General features: G+C 44.9%; 1 long non-coding RNA gene across 1 annotated transcript; it reads left to right on the top strand.

Annotated features, from left to right (window-relative positions):
- The first annotated feature begins 2,343 nt into the window (after window positions 1-2,343).
- On the top strand, window positions 2,344-11,942 carry LOC140601798 (uncharacterized). Its single transcript, XR_012004900.1, has 3 exons — window positions 2,344-3,131; window positions 3,337-3,568; window positions 11,429-11,942. It is a non-coding gene; the product is annotated as an uncharacterized lncRNA (long non-coding RNA).
- The last annotated feature ends 2,486 nt before the right edge of the window (window positions 11,943-14,428 follow it).

Genomic DNA, 14,428 nt, shown 5'->3' with positions numbered 1-14,428 from the left:
GCATTTGTATCTTTGGGGTAAATCCCCAACAGTGCAATTCCTACAATTGCAATTGTAGGGCAGGTATATTTTTAACTGTTTGAGGAACCTCCACACAGTTTTCCAGAGTGGCTGCACCAGTTCACATTCCCACCAACAGTGTAAGAGGGTTCCCTTTTCTCTGCATCCTCTCCAACATTTGTTGTTTCCTGCCTTGTTAATTTTCCCCATTCTCACTGGTGTGAGGTGGTATCTCATTGTAGTTTTGATTTGTATTTCCCTGATGGCAAGTGATGCAGTACTCATTCTTAAATGTCAGGACCAGCCTCTCTATTCCTTACTTCAAACCTCCATCTAAGGCTAAGACCTGCTTCTCAGGCAGTGACCTTTTCTTTCTATACTCTCTGCCCCTTACCTTCCAGTCAATATCAGTATTATTCATGGAGCCTGGCTTTGGAATAGGTTAAAATCTCCCCGGTTCTGGACATGAGCAAGGTCTTCCTGTTTAAAAGCTTCTATTGATAATCTCTTCCATTTGGCTGGAGCGTCACGCAGAGGACACGCTTGCTGAAGTGAGAAAGCCAAGCAAGCTGACAAACCTCAGAAACCACAGCAACAGTTGCCAGGGACCAGGGTGTGGAGCAAAGGGACAGACTGGAGTGAAGGGTGGTAGGAAAAGTCTGTCTTGATACAAATGTTCCGTATCTCGATCGCATTGTTGGTTACATGGCTCTATACATGTGTCAAAACTCATCAAGTTGTACACTTCAAAGGAATGAATTTCTTTGCATATAAATTATGCTTCGATGAAGCTTATTGAAATCACTCTCAAAGTTATCATCTCTAGTCTGGACTTCTCAGCTCCCTTTGAAGACCCAAAATATCAGTCCAGGTCCCCACAGGAAATATATGGTAACACCAACTATAGTATAATTTAACAAAGGCCTGTCCACAAGGAAGCTCACGAGGTATGGGGTAATCATGAGCACCATTCGCTTTCCTGAAGCTGGTAACATTTCAGAATTGTTAATACTTACAGTCTGGAGAGAGGGGAGGAGAGGGTAGAGGCATGAGGAGGACCACCAGATAGCAGCTGTAGTCCCTGGTAAGTCAAGGGATGTAGCCAGTCCCTGAGCCCAACAGAGAGAGCTAGGGAAATAAATCCCTGGCCTCAGTCTGCTCGCCCTCAATACCCAAATTCAGCCTGAAGCCAGATCCTCAGTGTAGTCCATATGGGTCAATGTCCTGGGTCACAGTCCAGGATGCAGAAAGGCACAGCGTGGGCAGCAGGGGATGTCCAGCATGGCCCAACTGAATGTCCACCCACCACTTTTGCTCTCGGGCTGGGGGCGCTAGTTCTTTTCCTTCACCTTCACCGCTTCCTTCTTGTTTGACCTTTAGCACAAAAGCGACACAGACATTAACATCACCCATGGAGTCTGTTCATGGTCTGAACAGGTTATCAGGACAGAACAGTGGGTTCAGATTTCCCCCACGTGACCCCTCCAGAGGGTGAACACCAAGGTACTAAGCCATTCCTCTGCCTATGAGTACATAGCCCACAGCTGCTTAACAGCCCCAACACAAAAGCAGCTGGGCTCCAGGATTTCCAAGTAAAAGAGGGTTGAGTGCTTTTGCCTTGAAAATTAGAGTCATCCTTAGTTCCTTTCTTTCAATGACACTCATAACCTATCCATCAAAGACCCTCATGGCTTTATGAAACACATTCGGAAAATGACTCCATCCATCACCTCCGCTGTTCCTACTGTGTTCTAAATGGATCATTGTGATGGCCTCCCAATCGATCAATCACCCCCCAAGTGATTCCATCAACATGGCAGCCGGGAGATCATCTGGAATGGAAATCCAATCAAGATACTTCTGGGTTCCATAGCTTCCTTTGGCTTCTCATCTCAATCAAGTGCAGAAGACAAAATCCTTAGAATGGCCCAGTGGCCTCCTTAGGACATGCCCTGTGTCCCCCTACACATACATGAGTTCACTCTCTGCGCTCATCTGCCATAGTTCTCATCCTGGTCCACCCACACCGGCCTCCCAGCTGTTTCTGGAGCTCTCAGGAGCGCTTCTGACTCAAGGCTTCTACACCCGCTGCTTGCTTCCACTGACCTCTTTCAGGCTTCTCTCCAATAACGTAGGTGGACATACTCTGTGTATTTACTGGTGTCGCTAGTTCAAGCCATGACTCCCCTCCTCCCTGACAAAATGCATATAATTCTTAGATACAATTTTATGGACCTTGGGGCCCCATGAAGGTAACCCATGCATCCCCCAAGTTTCAAATGTCACAATAAAGCATTATGCAGTCATAAAGACACATCACAGAAGTGCACTTGCCCTGCGAGGCTGCGCGAAACCCCGTCCTGAGGTACATCACTCTCATCTGTGTGTGTAACGAAAGTCAACGGGAAGCACCTGCCTCACTCCCCCGAAACTCATCACAGGCAACTTTTCTAAAATACTTAAATCAGTTGCCACCTCGATGATTTGGAATGTTTCTCAATATAAATCTCCTCGTTTCCAAAGAAACTTTCTTTTTCAGTCGCTCTCCGCAGAGGAGCCAGTGCTAAGACCATCGGGGAAACCTATTACCTGCCGCTAATAGGGCTTGAGAAAGAAGCAGGCGCTGTTACTAATAGCCTCATCCTGGGCTCTGAGATAAGAGCCCTTTCTATGCCGAGCTTTGTTACAAGGGAAATTTCTCATCCTGGCGGCAGATAAGATGTCCCTTGTCGCTGAGAGCGCTCCCCGGTTCCACTGAACACGGGGTGAATGGAGCCATCTGAGGAGCTGTTTATCACCCTCTTCCCGGCCCTCGCCTCTGCTTTCTCCTCATCCCCAGGCCCCGAAACCACAACAGGGGGAGCTCGCCTTCAACCTCCCTCAACCCACCGTGCAGGCTGGCACGCTCATCTTAGAGGTGTTGCACACGGGGCCACTAGGACGGGTTCACTCCCCGGGGTCTGATGCCACGAGCTGGGCCCCCCTGTGAAATGAGCCGGGCACCTGGACAACAGTGACTGCACAGCAAAGCCCTGAGCGACAACAGAATACCACGCAGCAGGTGTGATGAAGCAGCTGAAGCTGTGCGTACCCCCACTGGGCTCACTCCGATCCATGCTGACCTTATGGCAGTAAGTTTGCTCTTCATAAGAACAATGCTTCCAATGAGCAAGTCTATCAAAAAGAAATTCTTGTCTTAACTCTTGGCTCCTACATTGTCTCCTGCCGCACGTCCAGGGGCCTCCCAGCTTGTCTCCTGCCCCCACTCTTAGTTCTTTCCAAAGCTCACACTACTCAGCTCTGAAGTGCCCAATTCACTTGCATCTCATCCCACAGGAGGTTGGTGGACACCATGGGATGGCCACGCCAGGCGGGCACCAGAGCTGAGCCCCCCAGAGGGTCGCTGTCATCTACCTCAGCAGTGACTGGTTAGTGCAACTGTACCTTTATTACGGGCCTTCCCAGATTGCGCTGTGTTCACTTTTCACATCCTCCTTCCATCATTGGGTTAAGACCCTCAGGGTTCGAGGCCACCATAATCATTTCATCCACAGGACCAGCCTTCTGAGTAAGTTTCTCAATAATTACTTATCGGTTGGGTGAATGCATATCGAGCTTGAGAACAAATACAAAAATCCTGATTGCCTTTTGTTTTGGTTTTGGTCACTGCTGTCAAGAAGCCTCTGCCAGATATAGATAATTATTTTGGACAGTTAAGAATCATAGCTATTTCAAAAGACTAGTGTGCCCAAATGGAACCTTCCAGTAAAGGGACTCGCCCATCCCTGGGTTTCAGAGGAAGGAGAGTAGGGCCTACTCTGTCTCCTCCCTCTTCTTTCCTCTGCTTTCCCCCCATTATATGGCCTCTGGATGCTCCAGAACCTGCAGGAAGCAGATAAACAGGGGAAAGGAACAAAGCATTGACTTAGCTGGTGGCCTTGGTGGTTCTCTCTTGCCTCCTTGGATGGCCCTGAGGCCCTCTGGTACAGCTGTCTGAATGCTGCTCCTTCATGGGGGTGTGCTGTGGGTTCTCCAGAGTCCTCTGCTCAGCCAAGGTCCCCACGTGAGGAATGCCAGGCTGAGCTGATCTCTTAGAAGCTCTTCAGATCGGCTGTCTCCCCCCTGGAAACTGGACCACGGAAGGCTGAGATCTCGGAGAGCGGGGTTGGGCCCATGAGTCCAGCTGGGCTCCAGCCAGCCACCTGCTGCAGCCTCTGCTTCCCAAAGGAATACACGCTTCTCACCATGTCACAAACGTGAGGACAGGTGGTCCCTGCTGCCCACCGGGGCTGCCCCGCCGTGTGTGTCAGCTCTGCCAAACTGACGCCTAACAGTTCTCCACGCCTCATTCGTGCCACTGGGCGTCTGTATGAAAGATGACATAATTCCTACCTTTCCTATCTTTCTTTTATTTTTTATTTTTATTTATTTATTTATTTATTTATTTATTTATTTATTTATTTATTTCCTATCTTTCTGCTGGAGCCCGGGGCAAATGAAAGGGCCATTATAATCCCCTGTGGTGCACATACCGATGGATGTGCATGCAGGTGCTCTGCAGACACCAGGGAGGGCCCCAGGGAGGGCCCCAGTCAGGACACTGGCTGCCAAGATATTGAGATGATGCTTTACATACATTGGCAATGACCCCGAGAGCCTTATCCCCATCCCAGCCACAGCTTCCCTTCCTCCTTGCCTCTCCCTCTCCAGAACTCCAAAACTCCCCAAATTCAACAACTCAAGAAACATTCCTGGAATTGTCGGGGGCCTCCAGGATCCTATACTGGTACCAATCTATCCTGTCTTCTGACTGTTGGGTCCCTGTGCCTTTGTAGCTGGGACGGACTCTGCGTGCCCCCCTCATACCTAACGCTGTGCTGAGATGTCTGGGAGTGTGTTTGTTTTCTACTGCCGCTGTGACACATCGCCACAACTGTGGTAGCTCAAAGAGCATGCACTCATCCTCAGGGTTCTGTAGGTCCAGGTCCAGGTTTGGTGCAGCTGAGGCGAGACTCTGCTTGGGAACCCCCAGGCTGCCTTCCTGCACGAGGTTCTGGGGGAGAAAACTTGCCTCCAAACTACATTCAGGCTGTCAGCAGAATCCTGTCCACGATCTGTGTGATTGTGGGACTGAAGTCCTGGTGTCCTTGCTGTTGTCGGCCAAGCCTTGTTCTGAGCTTCCAGAAGCTGCCCACACTCCTTATCTTATCACCTCCTTCCTCCCTCTGTAAAGGCAGCAGCACATGGGCTTGTCCTCACACAGTGGGGACAGCCTCTCTGACCTCCCTCTGACCTCATCTTCCCTGATCTTCTGGTCCACCATATATCGGACTCCAACCAGAGAAATTTTCCTTCTTCGAAAGCCCAAGGAATTAGACTGGGCCTGGGGAATTTCAACTACACCCTTGTCTTCCATCTTTCACATGGATCACACCCAAAGTCCCTTCACAGCAGTACCTAGATGGGTGTCTGATGACCGAACCAGGATACAGAAATCTTGGGGAAAAGAGTCATTTAAATAATTCTGCCTGCAGCAGGGAGTACTTTTCAGAGGAGTTAGTCTGAATTGAGATCTGAGGACTAGGAGCAGAAGGAGGAAGAGATGGGAGAGAGTGTCTCGGGCGAGGCCAAGGCCTGGTGCATCTGCGGCTGTGAAACAGTTCAGGCTACGGCTGGGGTGATGGCAGGGCAGGGCCACAAGCAGAGACCACATTATGAAGAGCCAAGGAGTCTGGTCTTTAACCTCAGTCTCCTCCACTGGTTTGATGTAATCTTTTCCCATGTATGGGATCCTTTATTCTAGTAAGTGATTTCACCCCATCAAGTACACACTCAAAAGTATTTGTTCCTCTCGTACATTTTGGAAGGTTTCTTTGATTAGCAGAGCTGGAGGAGAGAGGCGTCTGCTTAGTCCCTAACTAACCACGGAATCCCAAGTACCTTGAGAAGTGAGCTTTGATTATCCTGACCACACCAAGAGGCAGCCAGCACAATGGTTCCTTCTGTTAAACTGCTGGCTACTTGAGACTATTCCCTTTCCTCATGGGGGTCCAGAAAGATGAGAGATTTGCCAGGTTTTACACAGGAAGACAAAGTAGATTCTAGTCCCAGTGGCTCTTTGGTATTTGGGGGAAGAGGGCAGGCAGTAAGTGGCAGGCATCATTTCCTTCTGATTTTAAACATTACACAGTTCCTTCATAAAATGCAGAAAGCACAAAAGAAAGAAGAATTTACCTGTTATTAAGTAAGAGGTAGATCATTCAGATAATTAAGAGGTGTAGACATTGCTGAAGAGGTATGCAGTTCAGTAAAATACAGATTTAAAAGGATATTTAAAGAATTTCTTTTTGAATTTTTTCCCCGTGTATCAGTTTATGTGTCCTTCTGTTCTTGTGCCTAGCTGAATTTACGTTTTCTTTCTATTTGTTTTGCTTAATTAAATCTTCTGGTGTTTTATATACTTTATCATTTTCTTTCGAGAGACAGCTCTTGATATGTATGTATTTCACATTTCTTCTATCTAATGTACTAACGTCTGCTTTTGTCTTAAATATACTCCACTTCCTTTTCATAAACTTGATATTGTTCTCTCACTAATTTTTTGGATTAAATGTTTTATTAATTATCACTATGGCTTACTAATAAAAATTCTCAGGATTACAAATCTCACTTGGAGTAGAATACGTATGCTTCTCAACTACTCACCCATAAAATCTCCAATGCTATTCTTTTTTCAAATAGTTGGCAATCGATTTTTTAAAATTTGATCCAGGAGTAGCCTAAAGAGCTTGTTTCCATATTTTAAAATTTCTAAATGATTTAGACTTTTGTTTACCCTCTCATTATTACTATTTTAATTCTTCCATTTCTGAATTGTTCATTTCTATTCATCTCTGTTGATGAGGATACGCCTTTGGATTACTTTTTTTTTTTTTCAAAAATAATTCCTCAGTGATTTATTTACTAGAAGTTTTTAATTTCTGCTATTGCTTTATCCCTCCTTGTGTTGATTTTCTATTGTTGCATATAAGGAGTTACCACAAAATTGACAGCTTAAAACAAGAAACCTCCTAGATGAGGGAGAGAAGGAAAAGGCAGGGGTGGGGAGGGAGGGTAGAAAGAAGAAGGGAGAAAGGACACAAGCAAAGCAAAGTGCATCTGAGTCACACCTGAGAAGCCCTGATAAAGGACCATGAGGAAAGGATTGACAGTGAGTACTACTGGTCGGAAGCCTGAGGGAAGACAAGGGTGGCTTCTTCTATTCAACTTTACTAGAGGTTCTAGTCTATATCAAGAGTAGAAAGAAAAAAATAAATAAATAAAGGTACACTATTTAGAGGAAAAAAAATGACACCATGTTTCAGAGGTGAGATGATTACCTACAAAGAAATACAGGAAAGTCAACAGATAAAAAATACTGGAACAAATAAGCTTAATTGAATATAAAGTGAAAACAAAATTATTTCACCTGTGTGTATCAGCATTGGGAAGTGAGAATAAACATTTTAAAGAAGAGATACAATTCACAATAAAACAACAAATTAAGTAGTAAAAAAAAAAAAATACAAGGGACTCCTGGGTGGCTCAGTGGTTGAGCATCTGCCTTTGGCTCAGGTCATGATCCTGGGGTCCTGGGATCAAGTCCCGCATCAGGGTCCCTCAAGTAGCTTGCTTCTCCCTCCCCCTATGTCTCTGCCTCTCTCTCTCTGTCTCTCATGAATAAATAAATATTTTTAAAGTACCAGAATATGCATGAAATCATTATAAAATTAAAATAGAATTTAAAAATCAAGATACAGTAGAAAAAATAGTAAATATTAAATAGTATTATATCAAAATAAAGACACAGTAAAGAAGTTCTAGTAGGAAGATATACCATGTGTATAGATGGGAACACTCTATAAATGGGAAAATTCAATGCTGATTAAAACTTAACACAAGACTTTTTTGGGGGAACCTGAAGAGCTGATTCTGAAGCATATATGATGAGCGACCAGGCCAAGGACAGCCATGGTCTTTCTGCAGGACCAAACAGCCATCACAATCTATCAGCAAGCAGGGTGGCATGGCACCAGGAAAGCCATAACACCAATGGAATAGAAATAACCTACACCCACAGATGCACTTGTTGGAGGTGGAAGCAGAGCCAATGGAAAAGAAAGGTCATTTCAATAAGCAGTGTGAGGCCATTTATAAATGCACAGGAAACATGACTTCGTCTCATGTGATATATTAAATAAGCAGATTCAACAGTATAGAGCAAGAGAAGCTTCTGGAAGGGAAAGTCGGATGCAGTCTTCCTGTCTCTAGGGTGGTGACCTCTCAGCTAGAGTGGGAGATGCACTCATCTTGACATAAAAGAATGACTGATTGTTCCACATCAAAATTAAAATTTTATGTCAACCAAAAGAAACCACAAAACATAAAAACAAAAAAGCAAGGCACAACTTGAGAGAGGATATTTGCTTGGTGTACCTAAGCATGAAAGGGCTCACACCGGCCACATGGAGAGAGGGCTCTTACACATCAGTGGGAGCAGAGAGCTGGTGGAGGGACCCAGGGCTCCGGTTGGTTGCACCTGCTCTTTTCAGCCCTGCACTCATGCCCACTGATGGCGATTTAACCTTCCACTGCACTCCAATACACATCTGCCATGCTCTGGAACCTTCCTTGTTAGATCCTTCTGGTTAACTTGTCTTCTTCACATGTTGGGCCCAATGGAAGCCCCACCCACTCCAGCCAGCTTTCTCCTCCTTCCTCTTTCCCATCCATCCCTGCAGGCTGTTACATTATTCCAGCTTCCATCCCTGCTACATTATTCCAGCACTGATTCCTGAGAAGCAAAAATCCAGCCTGAGAGTTTCCAGCAAAACCCTTTTCTCTCTTGATATGCCACTGCCTTGCAAGAGCATTTTAAGTCTAGTATGAAATTTGAACTGAGCAAAGGCTCCAGGTTCTAGGTAGTCTTTGTAATCGGAACAGCAAACCAAGCTTTTAGGCTTAGTTCACATGACAAAATGACTGAAGGAAAATACATGAAGTGATATTTCAAATTAATGTAGTGCTATATGTGTTTCCTGGAACATAGTCTACAAAATGTCTTAGCCTACTTTACTTCCAATTGAAGAATGGCAGAGTTTCCCTCATCTCCTTGACTCTTGTCATCTACAAAGTCCACAGAAAAAATGCAGAATGAGCTCTAGAAGTTATCAGAACTGGTTTTCATCTTGGCTTGGCATCTGCTCAATGGACGGCAAACTACTGCACCGCTCTATGTCTCAGTTATTTCATCTCTAAATGGTGAACATGAAACCCACCTCTGAAGACCTTTACCAGGACTAATGACTGTTGCAATGGGTAAAACTCCTGGTCACTCCATTGTGGGGGGACAGGGAGCTGGATATCTTCCATGGGAACCCCCCCCCCCCACAGCTGGTCCTGGTGTGCCCACCACTCTACAAAACATTATATAACAAGCCACGTAGATTTGTTGAAGATTCCAAAGGTAGATTTTTTAAAAGAAGTTTAATATCATATGTGGGGAAAACTCTATATAACCATCACAAAATTCACCCAAAATTGATTTCCAGTGACCAGCAGCTTCACCTTCAAAGCACCCTCCATCCTTGCACCAGCAACTTGCTGGCAGCATACTCTGTGGATGACCAGAAAAAGTGATCCAAAACCTGAAAATAAGCAAAGACGTAAGTAAACATTATGACCTCTCAATGTCATATGGGGGTGGAGAGTGCCCAAAAATTTTCTAGAAAAATGAACTGAGTTTAACTGTCCCTTCTCAATGAAAGGCAAAGACCTCCGATGTTATGAAGTTGCATGCTAACTTGCAAATGTTTGCCCATCAGATATGTTAAGAATTTCTCTCTGCTAAAACATGTAACCCCAAAGGCCTGTGGTTCTGCTGGACACTAACCTGTTTTGTGCTTGAGCCATGGACATGTTCCACATTTAGCTTCTGAAATGCTCTGGGAATCTGATGTAACATCTTATTGGCTTGCTCATTAATTAGTGCATAAATAAACCTTGGACCTGTGCTTATTTCATCTTTACTTGAGAATAGGGACTTTAACTTTTATCCCTTACTCAACAGAAAAAAAAAAAAAATCAGAACCTTAAAAAAAAAAAAAAAAAACCAACACCTTGAAAGTAGCTTTTTCACCTCCATTCATAGAAAACAGATTCCTAACCACTGCTAGCTCTTTCTTTCTTTCTTTCTTTCTTTCTTTCTTTCTTTCTTTCTTTCTTTCTCTCTCTCTCTCTCTTTCTTTCTTTTTCTTTCTTTCTTTCTTTCTTTCTTTCTTTCTTTCTTTCTTTTCTTTTCTTTTCTTTTCTTTTCTTTCTTTTCTTTTCTTTTCTTTTTTTTTCTTTCTTCTTCTCTCTTTGTTTTTTAAACAGTCCTGTCGATCCCAGCTCTCTTTTGGGGGCTGTCAGGGCTTCCACGGCTAAAGGGGCAAAAGTTGTTATCCTTATCATGATCCCATGTGCTGCCTCCCATGCCTGCATGTCTTGTAACACTAAAGTGTCTTTCTTTTCTAAACTCCTTGGTTGCCTGCACTCATGGTCTGCTTATGGCCTTTCCTTTCTACTCTGAGATGTATTTCCACTCCTATCTCCCACTCTTGCTTTTTGTTTGACATTACATGGTGGTATGGGTAGCTCAGAGAGTCACTCATTTCACATTCAAAGCCAATTAGCCATAAACTGGCTCTATAAAGAGCTTCTCTGGCTAACCCAAGTCCTGGACCTCGAGCTGACACAGACCCAGCTCCTAGGTAACAATGAGAAGCATCAGGGCTCTACAACATTGTGACACTACAATTAATGGCTGTGGCTAAAGGGACCCACATCCAAGGAACAACTGGGTATCCCAGTTCCCCAGTAGGGAATTACCCCTACCCTATAGTTTGTGTATGTGTGTGTGTGTGTGTGTGTGTGTGTGTGTGTGTTTCAACTCTGTAACCTAGGGCTGGGGTAGGGGTAAAATGAGTTTTGTGTGTGTGGTTCAGTCTATTTCTTCAAACATTCTGAATGATAATTAGCTTTGATTTTTACATCTATTCATAATGATAGCAGAGGGCAACATACAACAGAAAGGGGGTTGCAAGCTTTCCACTTAGCAATTAATTCTATTATTAAATGCTAAGAAAAAAATAAGTGCCTGCCAGCTGTAGCTTTATTATGTTTTCCCAGAAATAATAATAGAAGGCTGAGAAAGTATATTATTTATTTCTCCTTTCTCCCCCACCCTTGTCGGAGAAGAAAATCCCCACGGGTGGTTGCTCCTTCCGTGTGAAAATAGAATCATTCTGCTGTGAGAAGGCAGCTTGGACAGACAGAGCATAAAGAGGGAGACTGGTATCCAATGGAAAGCTTCTTTGTTTTATTTTTGTTTACTTTTATTTGTTAAAAGGAGCATCTACTCTGGGCCAGAACCTGTGCTGATCAAGATGGGGATTCAAAATGATAGCATCCTTGACGCTTCCTCTACAGAAGCTCACAGCCATCCACACACACCTGAGTTGCAGCAAAATAAGGTGAATGCCAGAGTGATAAAACAAACAGTGCCCTCCAAGCATAGAATACAGGTTGGCTGATTGATAAGAAAGTCTGAATTTTGGTGGAGGTGTCAATCATCAGTCCAAAATAGCTACTGATAACTTCTGCTGGCATCCAACCTGGCAAGTAGTAGGTTCTCAATAAATGTGAATTAAGTCTGAGTCTGACCTAGATTCTTGGTTCAATCCTCACCACGATGACTTGAATGAGGCTCCACACCACTTCTCATTTCACTCTTCGGATCTACTACACAGGCAAGTAGCAGGCAGTGTCCTTCACCAGCTGACAGGTGCTCACAAGTATTTGCAAAAGAGAAGCAAGTTTAAACTCAGAATTATTAATACTTTAATCCTAACTCCAAAGGGCTTAGATGAACACTGTTTTAATTGCCTAGGATATAAATTAAAAACCCAACATATGGGAATAGTGTGGGGCTTGGCACTAAGTGACACCTGACACTGTGCCTCTACCAACTGTGTGACCTTGGGCGTGCTACACTCAGTATCATTACCTACAAAATGGGTCTAAGAACACGTCTTTTGAGGAGATGTTATGAAAATTAAGTAATACATGGAAGAGTGATTAGCACATTATAAACTCTTGAAACTATCTTTGAAACTTCGTGTTGCTATTGTGCCTTAAAAGTCAGCTTTGTGTTGAGACTTGGCTTTCCCACCTGTCGTCTTCTCTATCCATGAGAGGTGTTGTGTGTGCGGGCTGCAAACAAACTGTCCTCAGTTAGAAACTCAGGTGCCCACAGTCCGATTCCCCTCATGAGAGTATGTCTTCCTCCATTTGGCTCATTCGTAGGCCAGTCAGGAAAGCTTGTAAATGAGCCAAGGATGATAATTCTCCCTGACTCAATTCAACCTCCAGGAATGGGCACCCCCGTGTCCCCTCATGATGTGTGAGTGTCAGGTGTGAGTGTAAGCGGGTTACCCTAAACCAGGGCTTGCAAGCTGGCCGTCTCTGGGCAAAATCTGTCCTGAGGACTTTTTGGCAGGGGTAGCACTTTTTGATTTGTTCTAAATTAAATTTGCATGTCCTTGGGGGGGGGTCATTCTTCACTTTGCCAATGGCTCCTTACCCCTAGTGCCACAGATCGGTGTTGATTTACGTAGGATGTCACCTGCTGGCTCCTCTAGGCCATCTGAGATTGTGACCACTAGTCTAAACTGTGCTCACATCTAGTCTGAGTGGTATGGGAACCTGCCCATCTGGGTTTGGGAGCAAAGACAATAGTCTCCAGATTGATCTCCCTGCCCCCATTCTTTCTCTCTTTAACGCCTCCTCCCCAATAAAAGTGATTAAGCCTTCAAAATGCAGTTACTACTAAAAAAAAAAAAAAAAAAAAAATGCAGTTACTGTTAGACTTTCTTACTGAAAGTCCTCTGAGAGTTCTGTATCATCCACCGGCCCAGTCGCCCTGCCCACCCAAACGCCCTGCTATTCTGTGCTTTAGCCACACTGACTTTCTGTCTCCACATGTGCCCTTAGCACTCAAACCGCATACTTCCCCAAATAGTCCTTCCTCTGCTCAGCATCCCCTTCTCAGACCTTTCCAATTAGCAAACCTCCCTCAAGATACAATCAAAAACACCGTGAAGTGCTTCCTGATTCCCAGACCGAGAAGCCATGGCTTCGTCTGCTGGGTTATCAGGAGAGTCTTTGTTTTTCTTACGATGTCTAGTTTTACAGTTCATGCTCTCTAGACTATATGTCCCTCAAGAGAAGATGTCTCTGCACTGTCTCACGGCAAAGGGGCCTGTGACAAACTCAGATAATTGCTCATGAGCTCTACATTCTCCCTTCGTCTCTCCTAACAGAGCCCGATTTTATTCAGAGCAGAAGTTCAGAGCAGAGTTCAGCTTCAAATGTGACCAGCTAGAGCCCTGGCTATAAAGACTTATAGACATAAAACTTTTGTGAAATAAAAGGGCAAGTGTACTTAGGGGCAAGCCCTTTGCCCTTCAGTCTGGAATGTGGGTAAGCTGCCTGGCAATGCAGCATTGAGCTTGCAGCCATGGGACGAAAGCCACAGCCAGAAGACCAGGAGAGGGGTCCCCGACCACACTCTTGAGCGGTCATACCAGACTTGGACTCCGCCCTCCAAATTTCCTATCATTTAATGAAAGAGTCTGCCATCTGCCTAAACAATAATAGTTGAGGTCTCAATGACTTGCAGCCAAAATAGTTGCCCAGCTGTTACAACGGACATTACCTTTTGTTGAAGAAATGATTGATTTGATCACTTAAGTGATAGATATTTATTAGGCATCTACCTTTCTTGAGGCAGTTGAACAAGACCTGGCTCCAGCCCTCATGGAATCCACATGCCAGTGGGGGAGGCCGACAATGACCGACATGTCAGTAAAAGCACAACTCAGTGAATAAGGTCAAATGATTCCCTGTCCAACGTAGGTGAATCAGCAGGACGAGGCAGTGGAGGGTGACAGGATAGAGGATGGTGGGGGGCAGGGCAGCACAGGAAGGAGGTTCAAAGTCAGAGGATGAGCTCTATCTTCAGAGAGAAGCTCTACAAGTTGCTTGAGGCAGGAGTTCCTGCTAGGGGGAGCAAGCAGGCCAGTGAGGCTGAAGAGCAAATACAGGACAGGGCGAAGGAAGAAAGGCAAGAACTGTGTGGGGCAGGCTGTGTAATCGGAGACACCCCTGGGGATTATGTTCTACCAACGTGTAGTTAGTGGACGGGAGGGTTTGATGACTTGGTTTACATTTTCCAGCAAGTATTCTGCTGGCTGGAGAGCTGCCTGTGAGGGAGGCAGGCCTGGCAGCCAGAGATGAGTTTCTGAATGGGAGAGGCCAATGGTGGTGGCAAGTGGCCCATTAGATAGAA

This window comes from Canis lupus, chromosome 12, assembly GCF_048164855.1.
Source record: "Canis lupus baileyi chromosome 12, mCanLup2.hap1, whole genome shotgun sequence".
Classification (NCBI taxonomy): domain Eukaryota; kingdom Metazoa; phylum Chordata; class Mammalia; order Carnivora; family Canidae; genus Canis; species Canis lupus.
Note: the sequence above shows the minus strand (reverse complement) of the source record. Positions and strands in the feature narration are given on the sequence as shown.